General features: G+C 32.4%; 1 protein-coding gene across 2 annotated transcripts in view; it reads right to left on the bottom strand.

The window, feature by feature from the left end:
* The window catches only part of LOC145242108 (TWiK family of potassium channels protein 18-like), a 254,966-nt gene that overhangs the window by 156,408 nt on the left and 72,889 nt on the right, over positions 1 to 25,669 (bottom strand). Inside the window, exon 2 of one of the 2 annotated variants that reach the window (XM_080105023.1) lies at positions 17,852 to 17,921. The exons of the other annotated variant lie outside the window; for it this stretch is intronic. The gene's annotated coding sequence lies outside the window, so the exon portion shown is untranslated. The remainder of the gene's footprint in view (positions 1 to 17,851; positions 17,922 to 25,669) is intronic. 2 annotated transcript variants of the gene reach the window in all.

The raw sequence follows: 25,669 nt of genomic DNA, 5'->3' as shown, positions 1-25,669 counted from the left end.
TTCGGCTGATGCTGTGCTGATAGTGAATTAACGATATGTATATTTCTCAGATTTAAAATCACATAAAAATCACTGACACACGCAAAGTATTTAATATCTTACTACTGTGTATCTGTAACTGAAACTTCGTCCTTGCCTACGTAATAATTCTTTATATCTTATTACGTTTCTTCTCATTTTTATTCTCAGCGATTCAGAATATACTACCAGGCCGCCCGGCGTTTCCCGGTCGTAAAATATGTATAAATATTATATTTTTATTCATACAGAAACTGAGACATGTACAAGCAAGTATTATGTTTTTTTTTAAACAGTCCACCTCTTGTAACTAAAAAAAAAAAAAAAAATAGTCGAAACCAAACCCTAAAGACTGAGTCAAGCACGATAACCATTCATCCAGTGTGATACGCTCTTTTAAGTGTTTCCAAACCGGCTTATACTTAACATAAGGAATCTGTAATGTGAACCATCCACGCATGCGCAATCGTGAAACAGTAAACAGACAAAATCCGACGACTCCTACGTACTAATTTTTTAATTTTGCCCCCTTAGAAGCCCATTTTTCGGATGAAAATTTGTTAAGTTTTCCACATATCCGAATAATCTATATACGAAACTTTAAGTCTGTAGATTAAAAATTCGTTGAGTATATAGGTTGAGAAGTGTCCTCACACACATACATATTCTCACTTTTATCTCGCTAGATTCAGAAACTCCGATGAGTGGTAGACGACGAAACACGTGTCAGTGGATAATTATATTTTAATAATACATATGCCGCTCTCCATTTTGGGGTACCAAATTGGTAAAAGGGAAACTCGCATTTAGGTAAAAATGCACTTTCGTATGAATAATTGAATTCATTCAAAAAGTATCTCACAAACAAAAATAAAAGAACATCGGACTTTTATAGATAGATGTAGATATTACTGATACAGTAGAACACCGGGATACGGTATTAATCCGTTCCGGAATTGGGATCGTAAGGCGAAATTGCCGTATAGTGGGGGCCTAAGCAAAATTTTACACAGTACATACTAAAAATTAGTGACAAAATATAGTACAGTATATAATACACATTAAATAACATTATAAATAACACCGTAAGGCGGGGCAAATAACGTAATCAGGGACCTGAAAAACATCGTATTCCACATCATAACCTTAAAAAACGTATCCCGGGGCCACTGTATCCAGGGGTTCTACTGTCTTGCTATCATTAGATATATCACATTTCACAATATATATAACGAAACGGATTGTTCTGTCTGGCATTTATCAACAGTGCTAAAGCCATAGTCTGAAAGAGTGTAAGAACATAACGTTTGTATTCGATACAAATATACGGAATCATATCAAGATTACGTAGCAGATATATGCGCATATTCATACTAGTCACGGCTATAAACAAATGATGAAAGCAAGCGACCCTATTACGAGTTTTATAGAAGCCGAGATATTGGAGAATTAATGGTTCGTCCTATAAATATGAAAACTTCAAACAACCTCGTTGATGTAAGCGGCTTAGAGAAAATCGATAGCATAACTTCGGCGATATGTTCTAGATATACAAGTCGGTATACGGGGTTGCTTTTGTAGGTAGACCTTCGTTCAGTCTCGAAAGACAATGGATAACCTATAAAAAGCTGCGGTAGAATTCAAGCAAAGGTTGCGCAATCTCAATCCACATCTCTCCTGAATTGGCACTGTTTGATTCCAATCGCAAGAAGTCCATGGCGATTAGAAACAATGCCGAGATAAGCGGAGAGCACATAAAGCACATGGTTTTCTCAAATAGTCAGCCATTTAGTACTGACCAAGTTTAACATCATTTAACTTTGGTGATGTAATAAAAACCAGTGTGTAAACGTGATTGTGTCAGTTGATTTTGTCCTAATACCCCAATACTATTCTAATTTCCTTTGGGGTCCATTTCTTTCTGTGTGTGACATTTGCTTCAGTCCCCTCCCCATGTTGCTATCAAGTACCCCTGCTGATTATGACGCTAATATCGTTCTCCTGAGCCCCACAGCTTTTATATTTGTTTGGTCTCAGTTGTTCATGATCTTGTTGTTGTACGCAGTAAGACCAGACTCATATAGTGTTTATCTGTGTCCTATATAGAAATACAGGCAGCTGGAGTACGCTTGTGAATTTCTTACACCAATGGAACTTCCTCCTTTGAAGGAAGTTGGTTAAACCTGCATAGGGTTATTTATTGAGATTGTCGGACTGACTTCCTAATCTTGGTTGCTATAGTCACAACGTTTCGGCCGTTTTTGCCCTCCGGCCTTCATCAGGTGTTTTGTATCGACCGACAATCTCAATAAATGCAGACAATTACTGCATAGGGTTAGTGTCGTTTCCACACGCACACACATCACTTTTTGTATGGACACTTTTATTGATAGTACGAACATGAAACTCTAGTCCCCTTCGAAGTAATCTCCTCCGACTGCAATACACTTGTACCATTCTAACAACTTCTGGAAGACTACATGGAAGTGCTCTGTGTGAGCGTCTCAATGATCCTCGTCACAGCCTCTTTCATCTCAACTGTCTCATAACGACAGCCTCTGAGGTTTTCCTTGAGCTTAGGAAATAACCAAATATCACACGGAGCAAGGTCTAGACTATAGGGAGAGTGAGGAACTGTTTTCATGCTCATCTTGGTCAAATAGTCTGTGACAAGGATGGAGCACCCTTGGAACAAACTTCGCGCAAATCGTCCACATCTTCAGTTCCTCGCGAATAATTGTGTGTACAGACCCCACAGTGGCATCAAACTGTGCACTTATTGCATCTTTAGACACACGACGGTCCTTATCTATTAAATTCATTATTTGGCCAATTAACTTTGGTGTTCTGACTTCTTTACCATTCCCACACTTCTCATCATTCATCACAGACCTTCTTTGAATCTTTTATGCAACTCAAAACTGATGCTCGATACAGGCAAGATGACCCCCAAATAGCCTGAAGCATTTTATACGTTTGTGTGGCATTTTATTCAAGTTAAAAACATAATTTTATTGCATATTGTTCTTCTAAAGTGTCCTCACGCTCAGATTGCATTTATAAAATTCACCAGCTGTGACAATCAGACTTTAGAAGGGTGTATTCCAATTCCTGCTGTAGCTATTCATTTGAAGCTGAAATTATAAAATAAGTCATAAGATGTATAGTAATAACATACTGAATTTTCAAAGTCTACGAAAATTTTAAATGATTTAAAAAAAAAGTGTGTAAGCTTATTGAAGACATCTCGTATAAGTTTAGTGGAAGAGAAAACCAACAAAGTGGCCGATTATTAGGAAAATTAAAATAATAAGAGCGTAATATTTATTTATATAGGTGTTGCAGAAGATCAGATAAACATCGGTACCGTCGGTTTTAAATTCAAACAAAGGGGGTCTATATAAATTCAAACAAAGGGGGTTTATATAAGGGATACATATATAAACACATCTTGATGAGAGTTCGACAAGCGGCCAACTATAAGGTTTTCTTTGTTTGAATTCAAAACCGACGGTACAGATGTTGTTCCGACTTTCTGTAACACACGTGTGTGTGTAGAGAGAGAGAGAGAGAGAGAGAGAGAGAGAGAGAGAGAGAGAGAGAGAGAGAGAGAGAGAGAGAGGGAGGCACGGAGAAATCAAATTAGTCTTATTTGAACCATACAAAAACAACTTGAGAATTATCAGCTGTTTTATTATTGGACATAAAAGTAATTGATCAGAGAATCTATGAGTAGAAAAATCTCAACTCATTTGCTTTCTCAGTATGGACCTTCGTTTGAATATTTTTTTTCAAAGAGGCTAACCAATTTCTTGAGAGGTCTTTTTGGCTAAATAGTTTCCCATTGCAAGCCTGTCGTTTATAACATGTTTACACATGTCTATGTTGGCCTACCTAATTCAAAGCCCAAGTAACTTGACTATAGCATATGATCACAATCGATTCTAATTCTAACACCGGATGTTGGTTGGGTAATTTTGCAAATTTCACGGACGCAACTATTATTAAATCGTTATTGTTTTAAAGCGCACTTTTTTTTCACACCCAAATGCATGCATCAAATAGTCGATGCACAATGCATTAACACCAAAAACATTTTCTTGTACATGCATAGTTAATCAACAAATAAATCGTTATATCCTTTTAATGTGATTTTTCTTCTTTTGTGTTTAATAATTCCGTGTAATAAATATAATGAAATGAGCGATTATTGCCGTTAATGTTGAAACCAACACAACAATGCACTTAGGATTTTTTTTTTGTTTCGCTATTTGATACTTTGCGTTGCAAAGGAAAATCTGACCCGGACAACGAGTTGCATATATTATCTTCCCTTTTTTCTGTAATGCATCGAACAATTATTATTAATTATTATTAATTATTATTAAATAAACAAACAAAAAAAAAACTTAATACTTGCAAGATTCCATTTTATCTGTGCGCCGGTTTCAAGACTAGACTACCCGTGACCGGTTGGGTCAGTTTATATTATAGCTAGCTATGGAATAGCGAGTATACAGAATTAATCTATAAAGTGCAAATGAGTATACAGAATTAATGTATGTGCGCAAAAACAAACGTGGCGACCAGTGAAAAAATATACAACTTCTTGCGGCGCAAAAATAACTGAATGCACACGCGCACGAAAACAAACATGGCGACCAGCAAAAACAATACAAAATATATTGGATAATAAAAGTCTTAAAATCATTGCCTTAGATTAAATGAAAAATCCTTTATATTAGGAGTGTAATTCGTTGAAAAAAATTGAAAAAACAAACAAACAAGAACAAAAAGATACAAGGAGAAAGTGTGCATTGTATAGGTCCATCCTAGTTTTTTTTTTTTGTATGTGTATGTTAACAGCCTTAAAATATCAGGAAATAATAAACTGATTAAGTAATATTTAACGGTGAAACCTTTCTAAATCAAATCTTTAAAAAAAAAAATTAAACGCCCCTACAACACGTTTTTAAATGCTTCTACCCATTTTTTTTTAAATGTTTGGAACTTTTAACCGAACCCCACCCATTTCCCTTTTTCTGTCCCCACCCCTGCCACCAAACTTGAAAAAAAAAAAATGTCCCACTACGTCGCCAAAAAATGGGGTCTCATTTTATGTTAAATTTATATGGGAAAATGATCCCCCCCACGCTAAAATGTTAAACTTTTATTATTTAAAAAAAATTCCTTCTTTTGTATTATCTTTAAAGGCTGTTAAAACGTATTAGCCAAAATAAAGTAGATTTTGATTTCTTTTTAGAAGGTAAACTGCGCTAGGTTAGGTCGTAAAAAAACATTTTTTTAATATATAAATCGATCAAGTAAATTTCTTTACATTAGGAAAACATTTGCCTCGTTTTTTGTTTGAAAACAATTCCAACTTGCAATTAAAAATACAAATCAGATAATTGTAAATAAAAAATTTAGGGCACAAAAACGTAGTTTTTTTTTTTTTAATCAAGTTCTAGTTTTAATCACGCACAACTTGGGTAAAGAAAATATTTTTAACAAATATGTAGGTGCACCTAAACAATCGACACCCTTTTACAATTTTTCCTTTTCGTCTTCAACTATTTCTGCGAACTATTGGACACTAAACTACCAGATTATAATTTTTTTTTCAAAATCAATATTTAAGGATTTGGAAAGGGGTTCAGTTTCACATACAACATTTTAGTAAATTGATCCATTTTCAGAACCGATTTACAGCCCCAATTTGACGTTGGCTCCTTCAGCACCCCCCACCATTATTATTTTGTTTTCTTTTTTTTTTGCGACTTTTAACCTTGAGGAAAGTTCGGTCTGCTCCCCCTCCGTTATTTTTTTAACTACCTGTTGACCCTTAAAGAGTAAGATGAAAAATGTTCAAAATAAAGTGATTTGGAGATTATATTGTCTTTTGTCTTGAGAAAACATTGAAGTGATGAGTGAAAAAAATAAAACTCAAGAAGCCTCCAGAGCACTACTGCACGCACTAATTAAATTTAAGGAGGCCTACAAAAAGCACTACTGCAACCTAGTTTCTACCTCGCACCTCTTTAAAGAGAAAATATTTTTAAGTAAGTCCTGAAAAAAGAGAAATCATTTTTTTTAACTCAACGGGGTTAAATTACATTTGTTTGTAAGGAAAACACGTTAAAGTAAGTTAAAACAAAAAATATTGTTGACCTTGAGTATGCTTTAAATAGCAGCAATGGCTTTTAATATCGGACTTAATACAGGGCGGCCATGAAATAGGTAAGCAGACAATTTTTGAAATCGAAAGTCACAAACCGGGTGGACGGTTTAAACGTTCAAGCAAGCAATACAATTTGAGCTTTATAATATAATATAATATAATCTTCTTATATATAATAAAAAGAGACCGAAATACCGTAGGTTTACAACAACAGATGGTACATACAAATTTATTATGCTTACACTATTAGACTTTCTCTTATTTAACTGTAGAACGACATTTTAGGCACATTTATTCGTAATATTAAAATATGACATTTTTCCGAGGAGCGCTATCGTCATCATCTTCATAGCCTGCTGAGGAAGTAATTCCAATTTCACCCTCTGTTCCGTAAGTACTCTTGCACCCCCTATTCTTCACTGTGTGAATTTATATTTTTGCCTGCTTTCATGAGCCGACTCCGTCATTAACTGACTACTGCATTCATACCCAACGCACATTCTTACCACTTTCCATCTACGCAAATAATATTTTCTTCCTTACCGAATTCCGACCCATCTGATTGGTTGATAATTAGACATTTCCGAATTCCGCAATTCGCTTATTCCAACATTAAACGAACGGTTCGACACTATAATACACACCACCATTTTCTTTAAGTACAATAACTTTGATTTTCAGAAGGTTTCCTCCATTAAATTAACACATTCATTACGCTCTTATATTCCTAAATCATCAACGAACACCAGAGACATTACAAAAAACCTTCTGCGCAAACTAAACAAAACCAGGACATATACATATAACTCACCGAAACATTGATTCTCCATAAATAGGCATTTTCGCATTAGGGTATCCCTCCACCCGTTTTTTTTTAATATGAAACGTATCGTTTGCTAAACAATTGCCTTATACATTATAAAAAAAATTTCAATATTTTCGCATTATTTTTGAATATGAAATCATAAAAACTGCTCATTCTACAATAAAAAAAAACACAAAAAACAAAACAAAACAAAAGGACACAAAACTTCTGCACAAACTAAACAAAACCAGGACATATACTTACGGAAACATTGGTTCTTATTACTGAAACCGACATTTTCGCATCGCAGTATTTTTGTCCGTTTTTTTTATTTTTTAAAGATGAAACGTACATGTTAGGGTATCGTTCGCTAAACAAAAATATTCTACGTCGCATTATTTTTTTTAATATGAAAACAGAAAAATTATGCATTCTGCGTTAAAAAAATATCGTTCAATTTTTACTCCTTAAATGATTTGCATTTATTTATACTTATTTCCTTTAATTCAGGTATGACTTTTCATTCATAACATTTTACTAATTTGAACACGTACTTTGTGACCATCATCGAGAAAAATATTGTCGCAATATAAAATCAGAAAAATTGGCCAGTAATCTCATAAGATGTAATTAACCCATTCATTCTGCTATTATATTCCTTCGTCATCAACGGACACCAGAGACATTACAAAAAAACTTACGCACAAAATAAAAAAAAAAAACAGGACATTTTTTTTTTTTTAATTTTTTTTTTTTTTTCTTTTTAAATCACGGAGAAATTAATTCTCCATCAATAAACAGTCATTTTCCCACCACAATTGCCTTCTACATTAAAAAAAAAAACAAAAAAACAAAAACGCTCAAGTTTTATTCAGGGATCAGTTTAAAATTGTAACGTTATAATTAATTGACCACGTTTTTTGTGACCAATGAATTAATAGTTGAACACATACTTTGTGACCATTACCGAGGAAAATATTGCCACAATATTTTCCTCGGTGATGGTCACAAAGTACGTGTTCAACTTAGTAGAACGTTCTAATTGAAAAATGATCCCCGACGGTAAAAGTCATTTTTATTTTATTTAAAAGTTAAGAGCAAATGTTTAGTTTAGCGGTATAAATTATTTGACATATAAAAAATCATAAAATCTATTTTATATAGAACACATTAAGCCTAAAGGCTGAAATAAAACCCGAAAAAAATTCATTTTTATTATTTTTTTCAACATTTTTATTAAACGAAATGTATGACAATCGACGCCGCCATATGGTTTTTAAAATATGGCTTTTCTAGGGTTTGACAGATTGGCCTTTTTAAGGCCAATTTGGCATTTTTTTTTACACTCTTATGAACTGTTTTGGCAGCCATATTTTTTTTGTAATGAAAGAGTGTAAAAAAGGCCAAATTTGGCCATAAAAATGCCAATTTGTCAAACCTTACAAAAGGCAAAAAATTTTAAAGCAATACAACGGCCTCGAATATCGTAAAATTTAATAATAAAAAATCAAAAAATAATAAAAATGAATTTTTTCTGGTTTTACTTCAGCATTTGAGTCTAATAATGTGTTTTATATGAAATAGTTTTAAAAATTTTTTGTTCATAATCGATGAGATTAATGTGCCCCCCCCACAAAATTGTAAATTGCGGCATTTACAGGGGAACACTTTCAGAAAAGTCCGCCGAATCTCTTAATAACAGAGAGTGTAGTACTTATTTACAATGCCTCTCCACGGGACAGAGTTATACACCAGGGTCGTCTTTTAACACGGAGAAAGGGAACAAAAATAAAAATTGTCCCAGTCGTGAAGGTTTTCTTTATTGAGAGAGAACAAGAAATTGAAGTGGAGCGTCTGAAGAACAGGTACTACACTTTGATCTTAGCCCGAAGAAAGAGTTGTCGCCTCTACATCAAAATGGCACCGAGCCTAGATTGGCTTGATTAAGTAAAAAAAAAAATATTTTTCACTTTCGATATCATAAAAACTATGGGTCATCTCTATTCCATACGACGTTCTTAACATGAGGAGGTTAGGGGGTGTCTATTCTCAAACCCGTTCTTAACATTATGACGTTGGGGATTGGCCAACAGCAACTATAGTTTCATTTTTAAGGAGGAGGGGAATGCTTCCTCCGGGCAACGCTGATTAACGAGTCCTGCTAGTATATAATATAATATGATAGATAGATAGATAGATAGATAGATAGTGCATTTATATTTAAATAAGTATTTTTTTTACTCAACAGGGTAAAATTACATTTATTAGTAAGGAAAACACGTTAAAATAGGTTAAAACAAAAAAAATATTGTTGACCTTTGAATAGTAGCAGTGGGTTTTAAGCAGACGATTTTTTTCAAACCGAAAGTTACATACCAGATGGACGGTTTAAGCAAGCAAGCTGATCTGTGTTTTATAATTATGTATATATATATATATATATATATATATATATACACTTGTGCCCGATATTATTCATACCCCCCTTGAAAATTGAGTTTATTAGGTGTAACTTTTGTAAGAATTTATTGTTTACGTCCATATTGATACATATTCTTAATACACCTCTTCTGATCATTTTCGTCATTTTAAAATCTCGGGATACTTGTAATAAAAGAAATATACAGCTATTTATAAAATCTGCAATGTTCAAAAATAATCATACCCCCTTATTTTTTCAGTATTAATCGAATTTCTGACTGTTTGTTTCCTGTTTGATTCTTATTTTGAATGCTTTTATACAACCTTTGATTAATTTCATTTCGTTTTTTGCATTTTTCAGAAATTAAAATGATATCAACTGAAAACCAATAAAAGAATAAAAATTATTAGAATTGGGAAGAAAAAAGAGCTTAGTAATGATCTTAGGACTAAAATTGTGAATTCACATAAGGATGGTTTAGGTTACAAGTCAATTTCCAAGAAATTTGAGGTCCCTACAGCAACAGTACAGAGCATCATCAAAAAATTCCAGAGCCACCACACAACAAACAACTTGATTGGTAGAGGAAGGAAAAGGAAACTGTCTGCTAGAGCCACCAGGAATATTGTAAGAAGTGTTAATGCAAATCCAACCACCACTAATAAGGACATTTTAGAAAATCTGGAGTCTTCTGGCATAAAAATATCAAGGCAAACATTGCAAAGGACTCTGCATGAAAATGGTCTGAAAGGAAGAAGACCAAGAAGGACTCCATTGCACACCGGAAAACACCTTGCAGCACGTCTAAAGTTTGCTAGGACCCATGTGAATTCTCCAGAGTCCGTTTTCTCAAGTATTTTGTGGACTGACGAAACAAAAATTGAATTGTTTGGCCATATGGATGCTTCTTACGTTTGAAGGAAGAAAGGAGAAGCTTACAACCCAAAGAACACCATACCCACGGTGAAACATGGTGGTGGTAGCCTAATGTTTTGGGGCTCCTTTTCGGCTAGTGGTCCAGGTAGTTTGGTCAAGATAGATGGAACCATGAAGAAGGAGCAATATTTGGAGATACTCCAGAAAAACATTAGACAGGATGCGGAGAAGCTCCATTTAGGACCAAACTGTGTCCTTCAACAGGATAATGATCCAAAACATACTGCCAAAATAGTCAAGAAATGGTTTGAGGATAATCAAATTAATGTTTTGGAATGGCCTAGCCAGAGTCCCGACCTGAACCCTATCGAAAACCTCTGGCACATATTGAAAACTGAGGTTAAAAAGCGGAAACCTAGAAATTTGAGGGATTTGGAGAACTACTGCATTAAAGAATGGTCAAAAATCAGTGTTGATGCTTGTAAAAACCTTGTTGATAAATATCCCAAACGGTTACAGGCAGTTATTAAGAATAAAGGGCATGCTATTGACTATTAGTAAGAGAGGTATGAATAATTTTGAACTAGTGCCATTATTGTTTTTCTTTGTATAATGTTTCAAACTTGCATAATTTATTTATTTGTTGAGTTTAAATTAAATGCTTATGCTTGATATATTGTTTGAAATCCCTTTAATATTGTCTACCTTCTGGTTTGAGCAATATTCTTATAGAAATCTCAAAGATCCGAGGGGTATGAATAATATCGGGCACAAGTGTATATATATATATATATATATATATATATATATATATATATATATGAATAATTTCTTACCTACAGACACTAGTGTTCCATGCTTATGTAATCATCAGTATAGAAAGTGATAATAACTACTGGTCGGAAGATTAGAACCTTATTAACAAAACCACCATCCATTTTGCGGGTTAGAGTCTTTCTTCAGGCCACCGGCAATTAACACATAGACTGATGGAAATTAAGTACCCATAAACGCCATTTCGGCAAACGTTCAAAATAAGCAGTTATGAGAGTATTCTATAAGAAGTTTAAATGATACGTTTTTGCAAAAGTTGACCGCTTTTTTCTTAATTCCTTAAATAGGGCTCAACTTAAATTCTATTAAAAGGTGCTTTATGAATATATTTTTTAAATAAATAGTAACGATTTCTGTATCTAAATATACTAGTTTTTCATGCTTATGCAATCAGCAGTGTAGGAAGTGATAATAACTGCTTGGCGGTAGATTCGAACACGGACAACAAAGCCAATCTGAGCAACCAGGAATTAAACTTTATATGGAAGTGAATTTAGAGACTTACAAAGTATCATTGTAAGGAATATATACACACACACACACACACACACACACACATATATATTCCTTACAACGTCGCATTGACGTTACAACGGAGTCCCCGGACTCTGCAAAAGTAGCGGACCTTGTTGGCCTTTATATAATAAATGAACTACATAAAAAAAATTCCAGGACTTAAAGAAGGACTATACCGGGATGATGCATTGTTTTACATGAACTCCACAAAGAGGTTATTTGAAAAAAAAAAGAAGAAAAAATTAAACAAGTCTTCAGTAAGCTGAACCTAGATATAACAATAGATCCAAACCATGTGTAAACTTCTTAGACATAACCTTGAATCTAGATAACAACACTTATGAACCTACCATAAACCTAACCAAACGTTATTATACATAGATCACAAATCCAACCATCCGAATAGTATGAAAAAAGCCCTTATACCTAGCATCTCAAAAAGAATATCTAAAATATCACAAAACGAAGGATTTAATAAAAAATATATTCCATGAGAGTGATCTCCCCTTGAAACTAAGACCTTTACTAATAAATAATTCGAAACCAATCAAAATGAATATTAGAATAAGTACGCATAAATGTAGTAATACAAAATTATAAAATAAATAACTGGGGAAAAATTGGAAGTTAAGACCAAAACAAAAAATAAAAAATAGCAAAATAAGATTAAAAACAAGAATTTTGGTTTGCACGGTACTCAAATTGGCCGACCTGTAACAATGTGGGGATGGGATCCCTTTTTCCCAAACGGACATACTAGGTTTAACATGTACATCGAATGGAAATCACATCTGACGAATTGGTGAGAAAGGAGATTTTTATGAAAACACAAAATCATAAAATTGCCATCCCATTAACGAAACGGCTGTAATGAAGAAATCCAGGATGAAATAAACAAGACTTATGAAAAGAAAAATGTGAGTCTTTGAATTTCAAAAATGTTTTGTACTATAATATATATATATATATATATATATATATATATATATATATATATATAGTGGAGATGGTAATTAATAAAAACTGAAGAAAGTGCTCAATACTGTTGTAGAGCAAATATGCGTTTTATTTTTTATTACCGTATCTTTCTGTTAAGTTACATTATTGTTTCGGCTACACGGTCGTTTTTTTTTTGCCGTCAGTAGCGTCCTCAGACATTTACAGAAATGTTCGCTATTTTGGGATGAATCATTTCTGTAAAAGTCTGAGGACGCTACTGGCGACCAAAAAAAAAAAAAACGACCGTGTAGCCGAAACAATAATGTAACTTAACAGAAAGATACGGTAATAAAAAATAAAACGTATATATATATATATATATATATATATATATATATATATATATATAGATAGAGAGAGAGAGAGAGAGAGGTATACTAGCTGGACGCTCGGCGTTGCCCGGCCGTACAATATGCTTATGCTTAAACATAATATTTTAATTTATGCAGATTACGTATGTATTATTATAGAATCAATCCTCTATTGATTCTTATATATTACGAGGAACAATTTATCATGTGGGCTAATTCAGAAAAACAAATAAATAGTAATGATAATGTTGTTCATCGAATTCCGCCCATGTTTGTTTACAATATCACGTCAGCTGATATTTGGGCTTGACGATTTATGCTCTGGAAAAGTCACTTCTGATTAATATTTTGTTTTAAAATATGCATGCGAAGAAATGATTTGCAGCGATTTTAAATGGTATATCTTATTTAATTAGAAATTTCACTCATTAATAAGAAAAAAAAATAAAATGGGTAGGTACATCCGGCCTTGAACACGGAATCATTCGATCTGTAGTCGAATGCTCTACAACAGAGCTATATCTCCAAATGTTAATTATTTTTCTCAAGTAGAAATCATTGCTAAGATTTTATTATTTCCCTTGGCGATGTAATGTATAAAACTTCCCCTGTAAAAATTAATCTTTTTTATTTATAAGAAAAAAAAAAAAAACTATTTTTAAGATGAATTTTTTTTAATTTTATTTCCGATACTTATCGAATGAATTTCTGTACAAAACATATCTAAGAACACTGCCAGACATATAAATTACCTTTGTGTGAAATTTTCAAAAGATACGGCCAGGCGTTTGGGAACCTATGAAGAAGGAACTCACACACACAAAGTGGCTTCTATATAATAGTAAATATATATATATATATATATATATATATATATATATATATATATATGAGAGGGAGGGAGGGATCACAGCCCGTTTGGACCATACAAAAACCAATTGAGAATTATTAGCAGTTTTATAAATGACATAAAATCTGACTAACCAGGTTAAAAGAAACGTGGTTTACTTAGTAGTTAAGCTGATCCCTATTTACTTTCCTCTTCACGTGGGCAAAGTTAATCAATTATTTTAAACTAAAATATAAATAAGGAAATTAACTACTGCTATTTTCGGAACAGAACAGATATTGTCTAATTTTCGATGAATTTAGATTCCGTGCTTATTTAGTCACGAAGACAGTTCGATTTCTAATGTGCGGTCAACCCTAAAAAGTTTCAATTTAGATTGGGACAAAAAAATCGTCTCAATCTAGAAGAACTGTTTTTTTTTATAAAGGAATTTAAACAAATTCTAAAAAGCTATTTTTTTTTATTTAAGAAAAAATCTTTTTTGTGTGTGTTCTTTCCTGCGAGAGCTAGACCCAAAGTCAGTTTTAATGTGAAGAAAATCCTGACACTCCTTAAAAATGGGCACTCTTGAATGGAGCAAAATAAAAAAAAATGCATTTGTCGTTCACGGACTTGGACAGAAAAACTGAGTGCAGTATTAGAACAGATATTACACTTTGCTCCTAGCCAAAAACGCAAAGAGAACTAGCTGAACTTACAACAACAAAAAAAAACATTATTTTAGATTCAGTTCGAATGATCTTCAAAACATATTTTTGCACCAAAACCTAAAAACAAACTCTTGAATTGAAAGCCATGTTTAATTTCAGAAGAGTTTCCGATGGGTAGCTAATTTGTACAAATCTTGGAGAGTAGGGAATTCTCAGTGAATAACTGCTCTGTGCAAGTCATGGACTTTATAATTTCGCAGGCAAAAAGCAAAATATTCTTCTCGTGTTGACACGAAAAACTTATGTGCTGGAACGCTCAAAGTTTCAATATTTTTATGGAGCAATTCTGGTTTCTGATTGGTTGCTAGCAGAACGTGGCTTAATCTGATACGTCAGTTCGAATCGGCAGCATCCATAAGTAAAATCTCACAACTTTCAGTGATCCTACCCTCATCTATGAATATAAAAGCGAAAATGTGCGTGTATGTATGTATGTATGTATGTGTGTGTGTGTGTGTGCACTTTTTGTGTATGTCTGAAAAAGGTTTGTTTCGTCGGCCTTCTCGCTCGGCTCGCTCCTTCTTAAAACTTTTTATATCACGTCTAAATCGTAATATCTACGACTTAAGAACGGGGGTCGCGTGTGTATTTAATTTGTTCGACTTTTACCAGCTATTTTTCCATCGCCGCGTCTTCGAAAAGCGAATGTGGAGGCGGGAGAAACAGTAACTGGCTTACAGCGCAAAATTAGGCAAAACATCACGCCACTTAACTTCCTCGCACTTTCATATTTCACTTTATAAACCTTAACTTAACACCCTTATATATTCCTCTCCCCTCTTGGCCGAGATGGCTAAATCTCAAGTTTTTCCCCCCTTTCCTTTCCACCTTCACGTCAAGGCTTCAGGGGTTCAACCCTACCTTCCTATTAAAACTTCTTTTTCTTTTACACCCCAAACACCCGGCCAAAGTTATTTACCCCTCCCCCCAACACACACACCTCCAAACACCCGGATAAAAAAATATTGCAGCACAAATAAGTTTTGCAGACTCAATTCAATTTATAAATACGTTTCTATTCCATGTTATTTACGGCATGATCACACTAATACACTCGTTGGACCAAGTTAAGAGATATTCATCCTCTACCAGACGGATGGGCATTTGTGAATACTAGGCACTACATATACGATAGCGATATCTCCCTGCAACAGATTTAGCCCTGAAGATGCCTTCAGCAAGTACTGCAGTTTAACTCGTGAAAAATAAAATCCTCCTCGGGAATACTGTTTTCAATACATGTGACGAAACTCTCCGAAGTATGTATGTACGTATAGACATGCAAAAATGTAAATGACTGTGTAGGTTATGTTTAAATGAGAAATTTGAAATTTTAATTTGAAATTTTAATCTTAAAAAAAACATCAAAAACTATTAAACTGTAGAAGTGAAATAGAAAACAACTGTATACACAGAATAAACTTTACTTTATAACAATAATGATAAATTATTAAACTAATACAATACATAAAATAAGATTAAATTAAAGTACTGTAAGCATGCACGTGTTAAAAGATCAATTATTAAGTCGACACATTCACAGAAAAAAAGGGCGAGTCACTATTATACAAAATAGAACAAAAAAGATGGAGTAACATTCAGCCGAATCTTTGTCTGAGAGAATCCCTGTCATTGACTAATGGAAACTTTAATCCGTGAACGGGAATAATAATAAATCTGACTGTTAGCTTGTAACCTGGTAATACAAATTTCATGCATTTTAGCCGGACGATTCCCTAGAAGGATGAAAAGGAGAATGTTCTCTGTAGCTTAATTGCGATATATATTTCATAACTTAATATATACGAGGTACCTTCAATAAGTTTCCAGACGTTATTAGTATGGCCACTTTTATTGATAGTACACACATGAAACTTCAGCCAGTTTTTGCAGTAAACTCCTTCGGCTGCAATTCACTTGTACCGTTCCAACAACTTCTGGGAGGCCTTGTGTGAGCGTGTTAATGAACCTTTTTCATCTCAATTGTTTCAATAATCAAAAGTCGCGGGGAGCAAGATCTGGACTAAAGGGAGGGCGAGGAACTGTCTGGATTACCATCTTGGTCAAATAGTCTGTGACAAGAATGAAGCACTCTTGAGACAAACTTTGCGCAAATCTCCCGCATCTTAAGTTCCCCGCGAATAATTGTGTGTACAGTTCCCACACTGACATCAAATTGTGCACTTGTCTCTGTAGACACACGACGATCCTTATCTCCTTATCACGATCTATGAAGTTCTTTATTTGGTCAATCAACTCTTGTGTTCTGACTTCTTTACTCCTCCCACACTTATCGTCCCTCTTGGACTCACTTCTTTCCTTGAATCTCTTATGCCACTCAAAACCTGATGACCGATTTATGCAAGATGGTCCCAAAACAGTCTGAAACATTCCACACGTTTCTGTGGCATTTTATTCAAGTTTAAAACAATTTATTGCAAGTGTCCAGATTGCATTCATGAAATTCGCCAGCTGTGACAATCAGGCTTTAGAAGGGTGTATTCCAATTGCTGCTGTAGCTGTTCGTTTGAAGCTGAAATCATAAAATTGGTCAGTCATCTCAAAAGATGTATAAAAATAACATACTGAATTTTCAAAATCTACGACAATTGTAAATGCCTGTACAAAAATTCTGGAAACTTATTGAAGGAAACTCGTGTGTGTGTGTGTGTGTGTGTGTGTGTGCGCATGTATTATATATATATATATATATAATATCCAGTAAATAAAACGTTGTTTAGTAAATAGTTATGTTTTTGCATTTCCATACACTAAACATGGATATGAATATCACTAAAACATCCGCTGGGTAATAAGCTTCATTCAGGTACCTTACTTGCCTAGGTGGGTTGCCTGTAGGCTGAGATAAACCGTGTTACACACACAGTAAATCGAACTTACTAAGGGAGATAATAACTTCCTGTGAATACCGGAAAAATATCCAGTAAATAAAACGTTGTTTAGTAAATCGTTATTTTTTCATTTCTATACACCAAACATGGATATAAATATCACTAAAACATCCGCTGGGTAATAAGTTTCATTTCGGTACCTAACTTGCCTGTATGCTGAGATAAACCGCGTCACACACATACAGACATTAGGAAAATTATAAGATTCCGATTTAATGAAAGCTATGTGAACAGGTTTTGGACAAACGGATAAATCGTCTTTCATTACATTTTTTTGTTGATAATTTTTTTTTCAGGTTCCATTTTTTTCTGCGTTGTAAACATGGTTATTGAATATGTATATATCTAAAGAGCAGGTACTATTTAAAATTTTAGTAAAAACAAAAATTGTAATTTTAGATTTTCAAAAGTTCTTACCGTGCCAATGGAAGTTATTATTTCATGATTCACACAAAAACCTCCGAAGTGACTTCCTCCCCAACATCCGCTGAAAATTCAAAAGGTCGATGTTGTTACATATGTGAATAGTTTTTCAACGAATATGTATGAGAAAATATGTTAAAGATGAGGAATATGCAATCACACAGGCATGCATATATATATATATATATATATATATATATATATATATATATATATATATATATATATATATCAATGTAAGAATATATAGAAATTTAGACGATCCGTGTAGATTATGACTGAATGAGAAATTTTGGGGCGTTATAGCGATCTTTATTTATATAAACATAATTTGCCTACACATTTGCGAAACATGTTTTAGTCACAGCTATAAGAAGTCAGACCTTTTCAAGCTCAATACCGTTTCTTTATACGGTCAATGGAATGAGACAAATTTAATTCTCTTAATATAATAATATTTATTTTATAATTCATAACTAAGGTTTTCAAGAGTTTTTGAATATTCCAGTTAACAAGTTTTATTTTTATTGCTAATATAAGTATATATATATATATATATATATATATATATTTGTAGTCATCGACATACCGTCCTGTTTCGTTGTATCACAACTCATCAGTGCCGCTAGACTAGCGTCTCTTCCAAGCCAAGGATTGAACCTAGAACCGTCGTGTTGACAGTCGGCAGTTCTCCCACTCGACCATGGAATCGACGCCCGTAAATAACTCGTCGGAATGTCTATTTAAATAGACACCCGCCACCACTTTTATAGTGCTCAAATCGCATGTTCGTAAACAAACAAACAACGAGCTTCGCATTTTCAGCGAATTAAGTAGCGGGTAAGATTATTTACGACAGTGCTCTACCTATATATATATATATATATATATATATATATATATGAGAGAGAGAGAGAGAGAGAGAGAGAGGGAGAGAGACAGACTATTTTACAATTTGTCATTGGGGAGACAACTTTCAATTTGTCATGAGGGAGACAACTTTCTTTTACTAAGAGATTCGCTCATTTTTTTTTCATCTGATAATTTAGGACGTTCAAACCATCAATATTTTTTTTTTATTAAATCAAAACATTAAAAATAGAAAGCGTCGGCGATTTCTTTTTAATATAACAATGTTTAAAACAAAATGTTGTCTTTACACAACTATGAGGAGAATCGTTTCTGTATTCATATCATAATTTACGACGCTAAAACCAACAGAACAGCATACCTGAAGACATAAAAGTCGTCAATTAAAAAGCAATTGTTAATGTCGAAAGTAAGTTACATCCAGCTCGAGCCCGTGCGGAATTTCACTTAATTCTCATTTTCCCCTCTCGCACTTATACTTCAACACCTGAGGATGATTCGTGGACGAATCGAAAGCGCTCGTGACAGCAACAACTATGGAACTTTTAATATTTTTGATTTGGATACAAAAAAAAAAAAAAAAGATTATACGGAAAATCGAAAAATTAAAAAAAAGAATCATAAAGCAAAGTGTCTCCGTTGCATTTAATAATATTTGCTTGAATAAAAAAAATGATGCCTAAATATACCAATTTCATATATATATATATATATATATATATATTTGTTTTTAAAATATAATTATCCACTAACACGTGTTTCGTCGTCTACGGCTCATCAGCGTAGCTTCATCTAACGAGATTCGAAATTGTGACCCCAAGGCAAGGAGCTTAAACTCTTACCGTTCTACTGTTTGGATATATCGCGATTTAGTTAGATGTTAATTGTTTTTGCGATACGTCTTGAATGAATTCAATTATTTACGTACATTTTTACTTATATGCGAATTGGGAATAATTTTGCCTTTAACTTATATATATATATATATATATATATATATATATATATATATATACTAGCATTTCAGCCCGGCGTTGCCCGGGTGTTTGAAGGGGAAGATAATGTTTTTAGCCAATTTTTCGATATTGTCGTATGAAAGGTCGAACTTTAAAACGATACTGATCTTGATAAAATCCATCGCCTCTATTGAAAGTTTAAGGCAGACATGCAAACAGACATACAGTCATACATTTATATATTGGTAACTAAAAATTTTCGACCCAAACTGATGAAAAAGCTAGCCCTATCTCTGAATACCCTTTATGTAAAATTTCAAATATTTAGACCAGAAATTGTCTGAGTAATTTGGAAGAGACCGCAGATGTCAATTTCATTTTAACTTTGACCCCTATTATGACTCCTTAACATTTATTGTTTTGGGATCAAATCAAGTTATTAAGTTAGATCCATGTCCAAGGAACATATATCTAAAATTTCAAGTGTGTAAACCCAAAATAGTCGGAGGAGACTGGTAGAGTTCTCAAAGATCAAATCGTTGAACTTTGACCCCTTAACAGCCAAATTTCTGGTCGAAACCCGATCACATCGAGTTTCCCAAATCTCAGTACCCTGTATATCAAATTTCGAGTCTGTAGACTAAATATTGACAGGGTTATTGCGTAGGGAAATGTACACAGACACGTTCACTTTTACAGATATATAGATAGATATATTCTAGCAGGGTGATCCGACGTTGAATGGTGATCAATGAACTGACTTTGATCAAAGTTAACACCTTATACAGCATAATATCACAAGTGGATTTGAGAAGTTTTATAATCATGCAAGCCAAAAGGCCAGGCATATAAAATCAACAGTAGGTTCTTTGATATAACAGGGGCGCGTTCGAAATGAATGCTTTAGTTTAAAGCACAACTAAAGCATGATACTTGACTTCTGCATTTTAAACTTTAATTCATACCATTAGATATAAAAAATGATTTTATTAAATCAACAGGTTTTCTACAGTGCAATATAGACTAAAATGTATTATGGAATAGGCATGGGAAGCTTCCTCTCAGTGCACCGCAGTCTGTCCACAATTAAGCAGACAATCAATCGATTTGATTGAAAAATGGGCGATTTTTATGACAATAAAAATATGAAAGTGTGCATCATTCAATCCCGGGCAACGTCGGGTCACCCTGCTAGTATAATATATATATATATATATATATGGAATAGTTACAGAAAATCAGAACTACATCGTTACCGAGAGTTTCAAATCCAAACAAAGAGCCATTATTAACCATTAGACTCTTATACTGGACTCTCTTCAGTTTCTGTTTGCGTCCCTGGAATATGACGTGTGGACGATATTTCGACCCTCTGCTTTATTTTCAGTTTTATTATTGTTACTAATTCACATTTTAATTTTAACGCGCAAATTCTGTTGATATTTACGTACTGAGCAAATAAAAAAAAATTTTCTTTGATCTGTGAATTTAATCCGAGATCGTAATGACCTCCGATCGCCTCTTCATCTCTGGCATTGGAGAATTAAAAATTTAAATCTAAAAATTAAAAGTCACCTAAAAAAGTAAAACGTGGGGAACAAAGTAAAAAGCATATTCTCTTGATTGAATACTTTGTGGAATATCCGTTATTGAGTTCAACAACTAGCAATCTATTAATGTTCGTCTTAACCAATGATTTGCACACATTTAGGGGTATTTTACACCGTTCTATTTGGCATACTTTCTTCGAAGACTTAATATTTGTTAGTGCTTATTTCCTAGTTTTAATTTTCAGATATCGCAGTAAATTCTGGAAACTGGCTTGGTCCATTGCAAAACATCAAAGGTTTTTTTCCAGCAAACCATTTCCGTGTAGATCTAGCGGTATGTTGAAGATCCTTATTTTGCTGGGAAATCCAATCAAGAGGAAGCCGAAATTTCTCAACAGAAGTCATAAAATTCTCTTGCAGTTTTTTCCTGTTATTTTCAAGCGTTCATATTACCGTCTATTACTGACATTTTACCAACTCGTTTTGCAAAAAAAAAAAAAAAACAGCTGGAGATCACGATACGGCCACCACTAAACTGTACAGTTGACACCTGTTCTATGGTAATGAGACCTCACTGTTTTTTATCCATGCATGATTCCTGCAATTATGCCCAAAGAACTATTTTAGTTTCATCTGTTATAGTACTTTTTTCCAATTCTTCATCTTTATAATTTCTAACGAGTTTTGGCCTAACATCTCAGTGTCCTTTCAAAAGCAATGGAGTCTTGAGGATCCGTGATTCTAGACTGTTCCTTGTGTATTTCATTACTTATTGTACGCTTAGATACTTTAATGTCTAATCCACACAGATGTTCCGAATAACTTGTAGATTTTTCCAAATCTGATCCGAGAGAAATTTTCCTTGGAACATCTGTTCGGCTTAAATTTTCCACCCTGTTACGATTTGAAACTTCCAAATGAATGAAACAATTGTAGTAAAATAAATATTTAGGTTTTTTAGAAATTGTTTTGTAACTGTCCCCATCTTTCAAAAGGGAAATAATGAGTTGTTTTTTGTTTTTTGGTGAATAGACATTTCTTTAATTTTGGCATTATAAGAACCTTTTCAATAGATTACAAATTGTAGGATGTTCTGACAGTGAATTTTATAGCAAACTATAGCTACTGATAACATTACTTGAACCTTCTAGAATATAATTATCATAAATATTCAAACATTACGCATTGTTTCAAGTTGAAATTGAATTGTACGAATACTTTTTCACCTTTTAAAAGTGAACAAATGTTTTAATTTCTGTTAAATATATAAAATATTATAAAATGTAAAATAAAAATCTAAATTTGTCTTTGTTTAGGCTTTTACATACATCAGAGTACAATTTTTCAAGTGTGCTAATATTTGTTTCCACTCACTGAATATACAATACATATATGAATATACAATACATATATGTTTGGATGTGGAAATAATTATATATTATCTCACATTCTGATTCTATTCCCGATTGCTTGGTAGGTTAGCGTGTCGTGATGGTATCGTCCTTACCAGTTTAAAATTCCTACTCGAGTTATAGCTTGGTTGGATGACCACATCCCTTGTTAAGTATGAGGTAGGTTCAATCCACTGTCGGATTTCGCCGCGGTTTGCTTGATTCGTGTCATTTAGTAGGCTTTCTTGTGTGTGTGGCGTGTTTGCTCAGTTGGTAGAGTGCTCGCCTAGCATTTAAGAGGCTCGGGTTCCAAATTCCGAGTTCGGATCTGTCTAACTGATGAGCCCAAAATAAGGGCGGAACTAGAGCCTTAGACTTCTGGTTTGTTGGCTGTCATGACCCTCGTGAGCTAGAGACTTGTCTGGCTGTGTAAATAATGTGTGTATATACTATATATATATATATATATATATATATATATATAGAGAGAGAGAGAGAGAGACGAATATTGGCTGAAGAGAGCTTGATAAGGATACCTTAAACGGGCCTTATTATCGGGCTTGAAACCGACGGTACCAATGATCTGTCTCAACTAACAACTTTCTGTACACAATATATATATATATATATATATATATATATATATATATATATATATATATACTATGCTTATAATCTAGAAAAGTGAGAATGTATGTGTGAGAGAGGACATTTCTCAACCTATGTACTCAACAGAGTTTTCAGCTACAGATTTGAAATTTGGTATATATGATATTCAGATGTGGAAACATTTTAATCGGTTTTCGTCCGGAATAAAGGGTTGGTAATTAAAGGGGCAAAATTGAAAAATTGGTCGTCAGCTTTTTATCTGTTTGCTCACTGTTTCACGACTGCGCATGCGTTAATGGTTCACAGGACACATTCATGATGTTAAAAATAAGTAGGTTTTTAAACACTTTTTAAAGATCGTGTCAATCCGGCCTAATGGTTATCGTACTTGACTCACTGTCTTTGGGTTTTGGTTTCCATCTCAGCTCCAGTATTTTCTTTTTACTTACAAGTGAATTGTTTAGAAAAAAAAAACATAATACTCGCGTGCATATGCCTCAGTTTCTGTATGAATTAAAATATAATATTTATCCGTATTTTACGACTGGGCAACACCGGGTACATCTAATATATATATATATATATATATATATATAGTCATCCACATATATATATATTGCATTTAGTATTGAAATACGTGCCTTAATATGATAGAATGAAGACCGACCTTTCTTTGGCAGTAAATCACGTTCATTCGCAGCTGACGAAATTCTGTTCAACTCCATCCCATAATAACTAGAAGGTCGGATGAAGAAAGCGATGAGTGATGGGGCTAATAAGCTCGGTACTTCATCTAGACAGTTATTCAATACACCAATTAGTCATCGTAAGGATATGACCTGTACAATATTGCATTAAAAAATAAAAAATAGATTATAATAAAAAAACACATTTGGATTATAAGGAAGGAAGAAACTGAACCGGACATATGCAAGTTGTACGCTTACTTCAAAAGCAATAGGTTTTACTTGTTTCGATGTACTTTTTTTCAATCTCCAAATTGGGAATATTTTAGCGTGTATTATTTCATATATTATTTCACAATTAAGTCTTTAAATCGCATAAATATTAAAGCGGAGTTGAAACGAAAATGGTCACGATATAAAAATGACGAGAGAAATTAATTTTTTAATGCAGACAAGACGCATTTTTTTTAATTAATTTTTGCTTTACTTTTTTTTAAAAATTAATATTGAATAATTTAAGTTTCAGTATAACTCGTGTTCCTTGTTTTTCTCTTTTTCGATGCATTTTTTAAAAAAAGTTTTCTCCTGTAAAAAGTTCTCATTCTTTAGAGACAGTTGTTCAACAGATCTTACTTTCTCTTTCTTCATGCAGAACGTGATTTTTCAGTAAGCACAACACCACGAAAAAAACACAATCAAAAGTAAAAAATTAACGAAAAGAAACATACGTAAAAACCTACCAAACATCAAACATAATTATATATATATATATATATATAAACATAATAATATATATATATAAACATTAAACATAATAATATATATATATAAACATTAAACATAATAATATATATATATAAACATTAAACATAATAATATATATATATATATATAAACATTAAACATAATAATATATATATAAACATTAAACATAATAATATATATACATAAACATTAAACATAATAATATATATATAAACATTAAACATAATAATATATATATAAACATTAAACATAATAATATATATACATAAACATTAAACATAATAATATATATATATATATAAACATAAAACATAATTATATATATATATATATATATATATAAACATAATTATATATATATATATATATAAACATTAAACATAATTATATATATATATATATATAAACATTAAACATAATTATATATATATATATATATAAACATTAAACATAATTATATATATATATATATATATAAACATAATTATATATATATATAAACATTAAACATAATTATATATATATATATAAACATTAAACATAATTATATATATATATATATAAACATTAAACATAAAACATAATTATATATATATATATATATATAAACATTAAACATAATTATATATATATATATATATATATATAAACATTAAACATAATTATATATATATATATATATATATAAACATTAAACATAATTATATATATATATATATATATATATATAAACATTAAACATAATTTATATATATATATATATATAAACATAATTATATATATATATATATATAAACATTAAACATAATTATATATATATATATAAACATTAAACATAATTATATATATATATATATAAACATTAAACATAATTATATATATATATATATATATATATATATATAAACATTAAACATAATTATATATATATATATATATATAAACATTAAACATAATTATATATATATATATATATAAACATTAA

The sequence above is a fragment of the Euprymna scolopes genome, chromosome 21 (assembly GCF_053919585.1).
Source record: "Euprymna scolopes isolate OS-2025 chromosome 21, ASM5391958v1, whole genome shotgun sequence".
Taxonomy (NCBI): Eukaryota; Metazoa; Mollusca; class Cephalopoda; order Sepiida; family Sepiolidae; genus Euprymna; species Euprymna scolopes.
The sequence above is the reverse complement of the archived record's forward strand: the minus strand, read 5'-3'. Positions and strand labels throughout refer to the sequence as shown.